Source organism: Stenella coeruleoalba, assembly GCF_951394435.1.
Source record: "Stenella coeruleoalba genome assembly, chromosome: 21".
In the NCBI taxonomy this organism is placed as follows: Eukaryota; Metazoa; Chordata; class Mammalia; order Artiodactyla; family Delphinidae; genus Stenella; species Stenella coeruleoalba.
The window spans coordinates 9,556,475-9,571,160 of NC_137167.1; the positions used below are offsets into that span (position 1 = coordinate 9,556,475).

General features: G+C 42.8%; 1 long non-coding RNA gene across 2 annotated transcripts in view; it reads right to left on the bottom strand.

Moving 5' to 3' along the window:
• The window catches only part of LOC307179674, a 177,321-nt gene that overhangs the window by 14,371 nt on the left and 148,264 nt on the right, over positions 1-14,686 (bottom strand). For both annotated transcript variants that reach the window (XR_013825501.1, XR_013825502.1), the window contains exons 8-9: positions 5,504-5,667; positions 4,242-4,356 (exon numbers count right to left, since the gene is read on the bottom strand). This is a non-coding gene — a long non-coding RNA (uncharacterized lncRNA). The remainder of the gene's footprint in view (positions 1-4,241; positions 4,357-5,503; positions 5,668-14,686) is intronic.

Genomic DNA, 14,686 nt, shown 5'->3' on the forward strand with positions numbered 1-14,686 from the left:
CATGGAATTTAAGCTGGGTAAGGAAGGAACCAATGACATTAAAGGAATGGGTTGCTGTGAAAATTTAATACGTTCAATGGACTGAAGATCCCAGTAGGGTCAAAGAATTATAAGAGTCAGGGTGCTTAGATGAAGTGAGCTCAAAAGACAGAATGTGGAAATCAGAAGGTGGGATGCTTGAAACTGAGGAGATGGAGGGAGTGTGGTGATTGGTAAAGTCAAGATATAAGGTATAACTATCTGAGAAAGTGGCTGAGGTTGGGTGAAGTGCAAGGTCACTAGAAGAGAGGAAGGTCAGGGTCTGAGACAATAAAGATTTTGAAGGGTCAGAATTGAGGCTATTAAAAATCACCCAAAATCGTCCTGTGACTAGTGGTTGACAGCATGAGCCATGAGCTGAAAGAGTCAGGGAATGAGAGTGAGAAAACTGGGGTGTAGAGGTGACCTCAACTAGGAGGCATGGAGACCAGCAGAGTTCGCATTAGCTTCAAAGCTAAAAGCCTTTACAGAATCTGGAGGACTATGGCCCGAGAAGATCTTGAAGGGCAAGGAGGACACAAGTACACATCCTAGCCCAGGGTGAGAAAATGGGTGAGAGACAGACCAGCTGCCAGCAGAGAGAGCTGCCGGAGACAAACAGCACTCTCCTCCCTGAGCCAAAAAGAACAATATGGAACCGAGGCATTCAGAGAAGGGTCTGAAAATAAAGGAGATGTAGCTGATGAGGGATCCTGAGTTTCAGAGGGCACCGTGGAAAGGTGGCAGGCATTGAGAGAGGGTGGAAGATGCGTTCAGATTTGGGGATGTTGCGGGACCAGAGTCCAGAGCGTGCGCGAAAAGCTATGAGTGCTGAGTTTCTTGGTAGCCGTGGGTGATGGTAGCAGACAGGGTCAGAGGGACTGAAGGGGTTCCTCTTCTGGTGGCGGCGGGGACGGGGAGTGTCCCAGGAGACTGAACGGAGCCCTGCACAGAGCCAGGCGGCCCTGACTTCCCTCCTGCCTATGGTAACTTGAGGTCAAGAGAAGGGTATTGACAGTGGGAGGAGATCCCCGCCCCCCTCCCAGGTCTTCTTTCACCCTGAGAACAAATAGTCTGGATTAGAGACCACCCGTTAAGTTGTAACGTTGGTATGGCTGCCTGGAATCCATCAGCGCTCATTAGTTAAGACTTGAGAGGTTAGAGGAAGGAGAAGATTCAGATGTCCTGGGGGAATTTCAAACTCTTTCCCTGTTCTGTGGTTAACCGAGGACCTTTAACTCTGCCTTGAAAAAGGATATGAATAGACAATCCACTAAAGAAAGACGACCAAGAGCCCATAAACATAGAAAAAAAAAGTTTAACCTCTCTATACTCAAACACATGCAAATTAAGAATACAAGGAGATAATGGTTTTCAGCTGTCAAATTAGCAGTGATAAAAATAATTATAACATTTAAAACTGGTGGAGTAAGGTCACAAGAGCAATATTATAGCTACCAGTATAAATTATTGTAACTTTTTTGGAAAATAGCAACATTCTTTTAAGCCTTAGGGCTTCCGTGGTGGCACAGTGGTTAAGAATCCGCCTGCCAATGCAGGGGACACGGGTTTCAGCCCTGGTCCGGAAAGATCCCACATGCCGCAGAGCAACTAAGCCCGTGCGCCACAACTACTGAGCCAGTGCTCTAGAGCCCGTGAGCCACAACTACTGAGCCCACATGCCTAGAGACCGTGATCCGCGACAAGAGAAGCCACTGCAATGAGAAACCCGCACACCACAACGAAGAGGAGCCTCTGCTCGCTGCAACTAGAGAAAGCCCACACACCGCAATGAAGACCCAAAGCAGCCAAAAATAAATAAAATAAATTTTAAACACTTAAAGAATGCACATCTTTTGGTCTACTAATATTACTTCTAAAAATCTATCTGAAGAAATTTATCAGAAGGTTTGAAATGTTTATAATATAGAAATGTTTCCTTCTACATAATTTGTAAGAGTTAAATTAGAATAAATATATAAATTAAAAATTAAAAAAAAATTTTAAACTTTATGGCCCATTTCTTTTGGCTGAGGCCACCTGGCATGCGGGATCTTAGTGACCTAACCAGGGATTGAACCCATGCCCCCTTCAGTGGAACCATGGAGTTCTAACCACTGGACCGCCAGGGAATTCCCTACGGTCCATTTCTATGATGGGAAACCATGAGACCATCGAAAATCATACTTTCAAAGAGGTATTAATGAAATAAATACACACTCATAAAATATTTTGTTAACAATGTAACAACTTTGTTAACAATGATATAACAAAAACAAGACAGCATGTGTAATTCATAATTGGTTCTCAAAATTGGTATAGATCAGGATCACCTGGAGAATTTATTAAAATCACAGACGTCCCGGTCCCATCCCATACCTACTGAATCAGAATCTGAAGTTAACTGTGAAGTAGGAATATGGACAATTACAGTAAAAAAACCACATGTTTTTAAGAGGAACACAGTGCTTTTATAATCAGGAAAAATGCAGTAAATCTCATTTGGTATTCTGGCCCTTGAAAACAAGGTTTCCCTTCCAACTCATTATCAACAGATTGCTGATGCTCTAACATCAGTCCTGTCCTCAGAACACATCAGTCAACAGGAGACTTTTGTTCTAGACAGAGTTAAGTTTAAGAACTAGCAGGTAATAAAATAAAACAATATATATTGGCCTTCCCTGGTGGCGCAGTGGTTGAGAGTCCGCCTGCCGATGCAGGGGACGAGGGTTCAGGCCCCGGTCAGGGAGGATCCCACATGTCGCGGAGCGGCTGGGCCCGTGAGCCATGGCCGCTGAGCCTGCGCGTCCGGAGCCTGTGCTCCGCAACGGGAGAGGCCACAACAGTGAGAGGCCCGCATACCAGAAAAAAAAAGAAAAAAATATATATATATATTAACACTGCAAAATACTAAGAACGCCTCTAGGATTTTTATTCTACTTAAATTTTTATTGTGTATATCAAAAACATAAAACCTCAGGTGTAATCACAATATGCAGTAAAATCCAAGACTTTGGTTGGACAACAGATCTGGGATGGGAGTGATGTAAAAGTACAGATCCTAGTGACACAAAGGAGATGGTTTTCCCAAGCTTCACAAAGCAGGCCGACTGCCCCGAACTTCATAAAGCTAAAGTCCCCTTCTGACTAGGTGCTGACAGTATTTGTTTATTTACATGATTGGAAGAAAACTCAACAAACTTAAAAAAAATATGGAGTTGATTTCCTGCTCTTACACCTGTCTAAATACCACTCTTCACGGTTGATGGACACACATCCTCGCCAATTTATTTACCTTAAAAAACTCCACAAACATCATCTGGTTTGCTAGAATCCATTGTAGAACTTATCAATTTTGTTTTTAAATAAGAATTTATCAATTTTGTAATAAGCCAACCTTATTCCTCCTAATTGGCTGCCATAGCTCGTTAAGTATTCCATATAAAACATTTGCCAATTCTCTTACTGATCCTTGCGTTGTTCATTCTAAGGCTGATATTCTGCACAAGAGGGAAACAAGCTTGATGTACAGTTATATTGCTGTTGACCCCCAAGTAATGGCACTATTTATCACCCTACGTAGAAATCCGCTGGAAGAAACCAGGCTATAGCTGTTACTGACATTTCCACTTTCTTCGTCTCTGTTGACATCAATTGTTGCCAGGTAAACTGCTGCAGCTCAATATAAACTCTAGTTACGAATTATCATTGTTCATACAAAACCTTTATCATAATATTAGACGAGCTATATCAGATAACCATTCAATATTTAGCAATTAAAAAATGGAGATGTGTTTTGCACCTCCATTCTTTAATCTGTTCCTCAATAACTAGAAATCGCTCTTGAATAAAATGGATGTATGTCGACACAGACGTACAGAACGGGCTTGAGGGCACGGCGTGGGGAAGGGGAAGCTGAGACGAAGTGAGAGAGTGGCATGACATATATACACTACCAGATGTAGAATAGATAGCTAGTGGGAAGCAGCTGCATAGCACAGGGAGATCAGCTCAGTGCTTTGTGACCACCTAGAGGGGTGGGATGGGGAGGGTGGGAGGGAGGCTCAAGCCAGGGTGGGGATATAGGAATATATGGATGCATGTAGCTGATTCACTTTGTTATACAGCAGAAACTAACACACCATTGTAAAGCAATTATACACCAATAAAGATGTAAAAAAAAAAAACTCAAAGGAAAAAAAACATGGGTGTACGTCACTTACCACAGAGAAGAAAAAGATGTTACCTTCTCTTCTATGCAGATTATACAGATTTTTGTCAGGAGGGATTGGCCTTAACAGACAACTGGCTTTTTTTGTCAACTGCTGACACAAATGGCTGCAAAATAAATATTACAAACCAATTTAATGATGGGTATATGATCCCTGATATTCAAGTGACTGGAAATCAATATAGGTTTCCTTCTCTTTTCGAAAGTTCACTTTTCACCACTTTGCTTTCACCAAAGACCAGCATCAGTACCTGTTTTCTCTAACTGAAAGAAATCAGAAGAGGATTTGCGCTTTTATGAAAAAAGGTGAAAATTGAAAATAGCGTTCAGTATTTGTTTTGCGGCAAACTGTTATACAGAGGCAGCGGGCACCCCAGGTAGGGAGGGTGGCCTCACCAAGCTCCTTCCCAGGGAACTACACTCAGCATCCCAGCATCCAGCCGCCGTAGCTTTGAAAGGTGTCTGTGGGCATCTGTGCTTTGTCTTGATTTATTTTGTGTGTCATTAGCAAGACGTGTCCTAAGGTAATTGCTTCTTTACTTTGCACCATTTCAGCTTAGGAGAGGTTTCATAGGAACACTCTGCCTTCCAATAGCAGGGAAAAACTGTAATTGTATTTAGTGAGTGAATTCATTTCGTTAGCTAGGCTTATATTTTCAACCAATATAGCTTAGAGAGTACATCAGGAAGTTATATGGCCCAAGGTAAAGAAACCATGGAGGGGCAGCTTATAATATTTGGGGAGGCCCTCTTTATAAAATAGTATAAAAAATTAGGTGTAAGTGTGAACGTTTACTTAGACAAGAAAAAAAAGTCGCAACAAATTACAATTCAGAATAAAAAAGGCCAGCAAATTCCACAGGCTTTACACGTTTTCAGGCTCTTTCTAGAGCCTTAAAGGATCCTGCAAATCAGGAGCAGTGAGACTTAATACTCATTAGCTTCTTGGTATAGCCACCTGCATCCCTGGGAGCTTTATCGAAAAAAATAAGAATAATGATGCAGCACGTGGGTTTGTCTGCTTTAAATAGTTTCAGACCTAAATGATCATAGTCATAGGATTTAGAGGCAAATACGCAGTTTATCTGGTGTTTGACTGTGGCCACAGGAAGCTACTTTTCAGAGAGAATGGGGGTCTTTGTGCCGAGTGTGTTTAGGAGGTCTCTGTGAAGCAAGAGAGAGAGCGCTTAAGAGTATGGATGTGTCTTTTCCAGATTCTCACCTTTTATAAGAGGATGTCAGCCCAAAGCTTACCTTAGCAGTTAAGAGCTAAGGCTCCACTTCACTGTTCTCCAGACTCTTGTCAGGAAGTTCACTGCCCTTAAGGCTTATCCACAGCTTGCTTAGTGGGGGCAATGTTTATTCTTCACTCTCTGGAGCAGGTACATCCAATCCATTCCTCTTGTAACACTGATCACCTTTTCAGAGCAAGGAATGGAGACGCTAACTGAATTGGTGTCACCTGGGGTCATTATTTATTAGCACTTAGGGTCAAGCTCCTGGGCTGCACCCTCAGCTACTCTTTTCAAATCTGTGCTTTCAGACAGAAATATTTTTTCCAGATATTCTTATTTCTATCACACTCTACGTACTCCCCCCAGAGCCTAAAGACTTTTATTAAATTCTACCTTCTGCAACCTGGGGCCAGATTATCTTCATAATCTGTAAAACAATCATACCATATTTTTTAAGAAAAATTCAAATGCCCCCTTTGTATGCAGAATCAACTATAAATTTCCTAATTTTGGAATTAGTATCCTTTCATCCTTATGTACTCTTTCATCCAGCTGAGTCATGAACTCCCAGACTTTACCCTACACTTTCGCTCAGCGTTCATCTTCACCTGTTTCAGCCATAATGTTCCTCTTCCCGTGTGTGGCTAACCTTCAAGGTATAACTAAATTTAAACCTTTCTCATGAGTGTTCTTAATCATCCAAAGCAGAGTTAATTTCCTTCCTGTTCGTCCGCTGACTTTTTTTTTCTTGTGCGTGTGTGTGTGTCTACTGTATACATATTACAATTTCCTTGGGCTGTCTGTTTCTTTCTCTTCCATGACTATGTGCTGGTACGGTGAGCCCATAATACTCAGCACACTTTCCTACACTAGGTCAGCACACACTAGGTATTAGGAGGAAAGCTCTTGCCAAATGACTGGAGATGAAAACAGCTCCCCGCTCAAGCTGGACCTCTGAGAGGCTTGGTGAAGTTAGGGGGAAATTTAGAATCAATTAACCACTGACCAAATCCCGACTCTGCCATTATTCACAAACTGGGTGACCCTGAGAAGGTAAAGTAACCTCGCAAAGCCTCAGGTTAGTCACGTGCACAATGGGTGGAATATTTACTTGCAAAGATTATTGTGTGGGTTAAAGATAACGCTAGTAAACCAAACAATACGTGTCTGATTAACGTGGCTGTTTTGCCACTGTTTCACTCCCTCACTTCGCGTCCCTGTCATGAGGATTGTGACTCTCCAGAGTGGACATCATGTCTGCACCTACTTCAGTCCTGAGCCCCGGGAAGATGTGTGGGATTTACTCGCCTTCATTCTCTCTATGTCTGAGTCAAGACCGTCTTCTTTAATACTGATTCCCTCAAAAGAGCTTTACCATTTCTCATGATAACTTAAAAACAATGTTATGCTGACAGGCTATGAATTGAATCTCAGGAGGCAAAAAAATGGAAGGAAATTCAGCAAAGACAAGGCTCTGAAGCTGTAAGAGCATTTAATTCTGCCACCATGAACAGCTGTGTGTGAAATCCCTTAACTTTGCCAATACGCACCTGGTGTCTTTAGTGACTGTCATTCCCTTACCTGACTTCTTAAAATTTCCTTTCCTTATGGCTGGTGTTTTACCAATGCCTTGCGGGCTGAAGACTAGCTGAAGGGTGAGTGATTAGGAACTAAGATTCACACTGTTTCCTTATACCATGTAAAGGTCAGCGACTATATTCTCTTATACATAGATAAATTTCATCCACGTACATAGAAATAAACCAGTGAGCCAACCCTCTTGGGGATGACTTGGCTGCTGAAAAGAAGTACAGCAAAACAACAGTATACATGTGTGTGTACTTTTTTTTTTTTTAACAGATTAAAGACATCTCAAAGTATCTCATAATAATGAATTTCTTATTCCCAGCCCACTCCATGTGAATGAGGCAAACTACCTATACATGGCACTACATTTCCTGAGTCGGAGAGATCAAACGTTTTAAATTTAAAAAAATTTTTATATTTTATCTTTATGAGGCTGAGAGACTGTGTAAGACCCTAAAATATATCATATGATCTTTCTCTCTTTTTTTTTTTTTAAGTTCTAGTAATCTACTCTTACTAGCCCACCTAGGGAATAGGCTTCTGTGAAATGATTTGTCAGGAAATGGTGTGCTCCAGGTGCGTCTAGCAGCAAGTGGCATTCCTGTGAAGCAGCTGTAGTTCTCTGAGGAGCATTTCTCATCCAATTGTAGATATCCTGTGGTCTAGAAATGTGGCCGTGTATACCCTTTAATATCCAACCATACCATTCCTCCTTCTCTCCCTCTCTTACCCTCACGCACACTCGCTCACACAAACACATACTGACACAGGCACGGCGGTTCTCTTTCTCCACGCTGGGGGGGCCTTACCATTTCTCCAATTACATATAATAAGGAAAAACATTAACATAACAATGGAAAACAAGTTATGACATGGCCAGGCATTTTCTTAAACTGAAGGAATGTCTTCTCCTTCAGAACAAATACTCATCTGTGTGATGTGTTTCGGCCTAGGGTGTTGTGTTAATTGATACTAAGAAATTTAATACTTGGAACTTCTGTTTAACTGAACAAGATGGCGAAGCTGAATCTAGCCTCTGTACCCTGACACCGAATTAAATCTCTGAGGCAGAGTCTGGGTGAAGTAGAAAAGAACAGCTTTGTTGCTTTGCCAGGCAAAGGGGGCCACAGCAGCCTAATGCCCTCAAAACTGTGTCCTGACCTGGAGAGGGTAGTGAGGAGTTTTATAGTAATGGTTCAAAGAGGGCGTGATCAGCTCCTACGTTCTTCTGATTGGCTGGTGGTGAGGTAAGTGGGAGTCGGCATCCTCAACCTTCTGGTTCCAACCCATCTGGGGTCTCTGTGCTTGTGGGCAGCACACAGTTAACTTCTCCCACCTGGTGGGGGATTCAGTATCTGCAAAACAGCTCAAAGATGTTCTTGTCTGTATCCCTTGAGGGGGAACCAGGACCTGCCCCAAGGCTGCACTATTGTTTCTTGACTGCTCCTCCCTTGTCTCTGCATCATCCCCTCCCTTCCCTAACTAGCAACTGTTCGAACCTGCCCATTGGAGCTCAGGGAAGGGCATGGAGGCTGAATGAAGCCTATCTCCTGCAATCAAGAAAAGGGGAACAGAGGAGGAGCTTCAAGATGGTGGAAGAGTAAGACTCGGAGATCACCTTCCTCCCCACAGATACACCAGAAATACATCTACACGTGGAACAACTCCTACAGAACATCTACTGAACGCTGGCAGAAGACCTCAGACCTCCCAAAAGGCAAGAAACTCCTCCATGTACCTGGGCAGGGCAAAAGAAAAAACAGAGACAAAAGAATAGGGATGGGACCTGCACCAGTGTGAGGGAGCTGTGAAGGAGGAAAGGTTTCCACACACTAGAAGCCCCTTCACAGGCAGAGACTGCGGGTGGTGGATGCGGGAAGTTTCGGAGCCACGGAGGAGAGCACAGCAACAGGGGTGCGGAGGGCAAAGTGGAGAGATTCCCACACAGAGGATCGGTGCCGACTGGCACTCACCAGCCCAAGAGGCTTGTCTGCTCACCTGCCGGGGCGGGTGGGGCTGGGAGCTGAGGCTCAGGCTTCGGAGGTCGGATCCCAGGGAGAGGACTGGGGTTGGCTGCGTGAACACAGCCTGAAGGGAGCTAGTGCACCACAGCTAGCCAAGACAGAGTCCGGGAAAAAGTCTGGAGCTGGCAAAGAGGCAAGAGACTTTTTCTTGCCTCTTTGTTTCACAGTGTGTAAGGAGAGGGGATTAAGAGCGCCGCTTAAAGGAGCTCTAGAGACAGGCGCGAGCTGCGGCTATCAGCACGGACCCCAGAAACGGGCATGAGATGCTAAGGCTGCTGCTGCCGCCACCAAGAAGCCTGTGTGCGAGCACAGGTCACTCTCCACACCTCCCCTCTCGGGAGCCTGTGCAGCCCACCACTGCCAGGGTCCTGTGATCCAAGGACAACTTCCCCGGGAAAACACACAGCGCGGCCCAGGGTGGTGCAACGTCACGCCGGCCTCTGCCGCTACAGGCTCGCCCCGCATTCTGTACCCTTCCCTCCCCCCGGCCTGAGTGAGCCAGAGCCCCCGAATCAGCTGATCCTTTAACCCCGTCCTGAGTGAAGAACAGACGCCCTCAGGCAACCTACACGCAGAGGCGGGTCCAAAATCCAAAGCTGAACCCCGGGAGCTGTGAGAACAAAGAAGAGAAAGGGAAATCTCCCCCAGCAGCCTCGGGAGCAGAGGATTAAATCTCCACAATCAACTTGATGTACCTGCATCGCTGGAATACCTGAAGAGACGATGAATCATGCCAAATTGACAAGATGGACTTTGGGAGCAACGATATATACATATTTTTTCCCTTTTTCTGTTTTTGTGAGTGTGTATGTGTATGCATCTGTGTGTGATTTTGTCTGTATAGCTTTGCTTTTACCATTTCTCCTAGGGTTCTGTCTGTCCGTTTTTTTTGTTTTTTTTTTTTTAGTATAGTTTTTAGCACTTGTTATCACTGGATTTGTTTTTTGGTTTGATTGCTCTCTTCTTTTTTTCTTTCATTACTTAAAATTTTTTTTAATAAATATTTTTTATTTTAATAACTTTATTTTATTTCATTTTATTTTATCTTCTTCTTTCTTTCTTTCTTTCTTTTCTTCCTTTTATTCTGAGCCGTGTGGATGACAGGCTCTTGGTGCTCCAGCCAGGTATCAGAGCTGTGCCTCTAAGGTGGGAGAGCCAAGTTCAGGACACTGGTCAACAAGAAACCTCCCAGAGCCACGTAATATCCAACAATGAAAATCTCCCAGAGATCTGCATCTCAATGCCAAGACCCAGCTCCACTCAATGACCAGCAAGCTACAGTGCTGGACAGCCTATGCCAAACAACTATCAAGACAGGAACACAACCCTATCCATTAGCAGACAGGCTGCCTAAAATCATAATAAGGCCACAGACACCCCCCAAAACACACCAGCAGACATGGACCTGCCCACCAGAAAGACAAGATCCAGCCTCATCCACCAGAACACAGGCACTAGTCCCCTCCACCAGGAAGCCTACACAACCCACTGAACCAACCTTAGCCACTGGGGACAGGCACTAAAAACAACGGGAACTACGAATCAGCAGCCTGCGAAAAGGAGACCCCCAAACACAGTAAGTCAAGCAAAACTGAGAAGACAGAGAAACACACCACAGGTGAAGGAGCAAGATAAAAAACAACCAGACCTAACAAATGAAGAAGAAATAAGCAGTCTACCTGAAAAACAATTCAGAATAATGATAGTAAAGATGATCCAAAATCTTGGAAATAGAATGGAGAAAATACAAGAAACGTTTGAAAAGCACCTAGAAAAACTAAAGGGCAAACAAACAGTGATGAACACCACAATAAATGAAATTAAAAATTCTCTAGAAAGGATCAATAGCAGAATAACTGAGGCAGAAGAACGGATAACTGACCTGGAAGATAAAATAGTGGAAATAACTACCGCAGAGCAGAATAAAGAAAAAAGACTGAAATGAATTGAGGACAGTCTCAGAGACCTCTGGGACAACATTAAATGCACCAACATTCGAACTATAGGGGTCCCAGAAGAAGAAGAGAAAAAGAAATGACTGAGAAAATATTTGAAGAGAGTACAGCTGAAAACTTCCCTAATATGGGAAAGGAAATAGTCAATTAAGTCCAGGAAGCACAGAGAGTCCCATACAGGATAAATCCAAGGAGAAACATGCCAAGACACATATTAATCAAACTATCAAATATTAACTACAAAGAAAACATATTAAGAGCAGCAAGGGAAAAACAACAAATAACACACAAGGGAATCCCCATAAGGTTAACAGCTGATCTTTCAGCAGAAACTCTGCAAGCCAGAAGGGAGTGGCAGGACATATTTAAAGTGATGAAGGAGAAAAACTTACAACCAAGATTAGCCAGCAAGGATCTCATTCAGATTTGATGGAGAAATTAAAACCTTTACAGACAAGCAAAAGCTAAGAGAATTCAACATCACCAAACCAGCTTTACAACAAATGCTAAAGGAACTTCTCTAGGCAGGAAGCACAAGAGAAGAAAAAGACTTACAATAACAAACCCAAAACAATTAAGAAAATGGTAATAGGAACCTACCTATCGATAATTACCTTAAATGTAAATGGAATAAATGCTCCAGCCAAAAGACACAGGCTCGCTGAATGGATACAAAAACAAGACCCATATATATGCTGTCTACAAGAGACCCACTTCAGACTTAGGGACACATACAGACTGAAGGTGAGGGGATGGAAAAAGATATTCCATGCAAATGGAAATCAAAAGAAAGCTGGAGTAGCAATTCTCATATCAGACAAAATAGACTTTAAAACAAAGACTATTATAAAAGACAAAGAAGGACACTACATAATGATCAAGGGATCAATCCAAGACAAAGATATAACAATTGTAAATATTTATGCACCCAACATAGGAGCACCTCAATACATAAGGCAAATACTAACAGCCATAAAAGGGGAAATAGACAGTAATACGATAAAAGTAGGGTACTTTAACACCCTGCTTTCACCAATGGACAGATCATCCAAAATGGTCATAAATAAGGAAACACAAGCTTTAAATGACACATTAAGCAAGATGGACTTTATTGATATTTATAGGACATTCCATCCAAAAACAACAGAATACACATTCTTCTCAAGTGCTCATGGAACATTCTCCAGGATAGATCATATCTTGGGTCACAAATCAAGCCTTGGTAAATTTAAGAAAATTGAAATTGTATCAAGTATCTTTTCCGACCATAACGCTATGAGACTAGATATCAATTAAAGGAAAAATCTGTAAAAAATACAAACAAATGGAGGCTAAGCAATACACTACTTAATAACTAAGAGATCACTGAAGAAGTGAAAGAGGAAATCAAAAAATACCTAGAAACAAATGACAACGAAAACAAGACGACCCAAAACCTATGGATGCGGCAAAAGCAGTTCTAAGAGGGAAGTTTATATCAATACAATCTTACCTTAACAAATAAGAAACATCTCAAATAAACAACCTAACCTTACAACTAAAACAATTAGAGAAAGAAGAACAAAAAAAAAAAACCCCAAAGTTAGCAGAAGGAAAGAAATTATAAAGATCAGATCAGAAATAAATTAAAAAGAAATTAAAAAGAAATGAAGGAAACGATAGCAAAGGTCAAAAACACTAAAAGCTGGTTCTTTGAGAAGATAAACAAAATTGATAAAGCATTAGCCAGTCTCATCAAGAAAAAAAGGGAGAAGACTCAAATCAATAGAATTAGAAATGAAAAAGGAGAAGTAACAACTGACACTGCAGAAACACAAAGGATCATGAGAGATTACTACAAGCAACTCCATGCCAATAAAATGGACAACCTGGGAGAAACGGACAAATTCTTAGAAATGCACAACCTCCCTAGATCCATGAAGGATCTAGGGGCAAGAAAGGAATAAAGACGCAGACGTAGACAATGCACTTGAGGACACGGGGAGGGGGAAGGGTAAGATGGGAGAAAGTGAGAGTGTAGCATGTACATATATACACTACCAAACGTAAAATAGATAGCTAGTGGGAAATAGCCGCATAGCACAGGGAGATCAGCTCGGTTCTTTGTGACCACCTAGAGGGGTGGGATAGGGAGGGTGGGAGGGAGGGAGACGCAGGAAGGAAGAGATATGGGGACATATGTTTATGTAAATCTGATTCACTTTGTTATAAAGCAGAAACTAACACACCATTGTAAAGCAATTATACTCCAGTACAGAGGAAGGAAGGAAGGAAGGAAGGAAGGGAGAAAGAAAGAAAGAAAAAGAAAGAAAGAAATGGGGGACACAGAAAGGCTTTTGTGCCCAGGAGCCCCACAGGGTCCTGCTCAGTTTTGTCAGGTAGTTAGTCAGGCACTAGCAGCAAGGAGGTGACAGTGGTGAGAAAAACAAGAAATCAAGTCACACACCCAACCATCTGGGGACCCTCCCAGACTTGAGCAGCAAGGAGGTGAGAGTGGCGAGAAAGACTAGAAGAAATAAAGTCACACACCCAGAGCCTCCTGGGGACTCTCCCTTGACCCCGCCCAGAACGGGTGAAAGTATGGTCATGTGGTGGGTGGTAAAGAGGGGCACAGTAACACGAGGGGACTTCCCAGGACTGCGCATGCCCTTATCAGAGAGGCGTATAACCTACAGTAAACCCAAACTCATATAATAAAATCCATAGGTGGTTTTGCCCCCCACCCCCCCAGTGGGCGTTTCTTAGCAATTCAAGGGTGACAGCATGCGCAGCAGTAAACTTGTTACAGAGCTCAGGGACTGCTGATCAAATAATGATCACCTCTCACTCCTCCCCCCACCTCACCTCCCCGCAAAATGCTCCTTAAAAGCGCCCTGAAGCCTGTACAGGAATGCTGCTTTCAATTCGCAGAAACAGCCCATTGTGTCTCTGAGAGTGTACCTTTGCTTTGATAAACTTTGCTTTGGGCCTGCTTCACTTCACTGAAACAGCCCGCTCTCAGAAACAGCCTGCTCTCCCTCTCCCTCTCTGAGAGTGTACCTATGCTTAAATAAGCTTTGCTTTGTTTTTAAGCTTAATGTGCTTAAGCTTAACGTGGTAGCTTGCAATTCTTTGCTTACTATCATGGAACCAAGATCGCTGGTCCGGGCCTTCAGTTGAAGCTATTTTGTTACAACGCAAGTTCACCCAGTGACATTGCCAATGGCTCTTCTGAATATATCCTTTCATTATCCTGATGCTTAACTCAGGCTACCACAAAACACAGTCTATTAACTCATAAAATGCATCAGAAATGCTCCTATAAAGGCGTAGTTGATCCAATAAGAAATGAACAGTTTCAAGGCCTACATAAAAATTCTCCAGACGCCACCATCTTCTCCCTTCTTAAACCTGAATGTCAAACCTACACCTTTTCCTACAAAAGTATGGTGCCCTTCCCCTTCAAACTGCTGACACAGTTCCAGAGGGAAGTGACAGGGTCACACATTCATATCAAGTTTGTGTCGAGAATCAGGTAAACCCTAAGAAAGGACCAAGCCTTCTCTTTATTTCCAGTCCTAGATTTAAAGTAACTTCTCTATGTAGCTTAGCTCATCCCCTCACTGCCTCAACAAAAAGATATGTTTTTGTCACTTT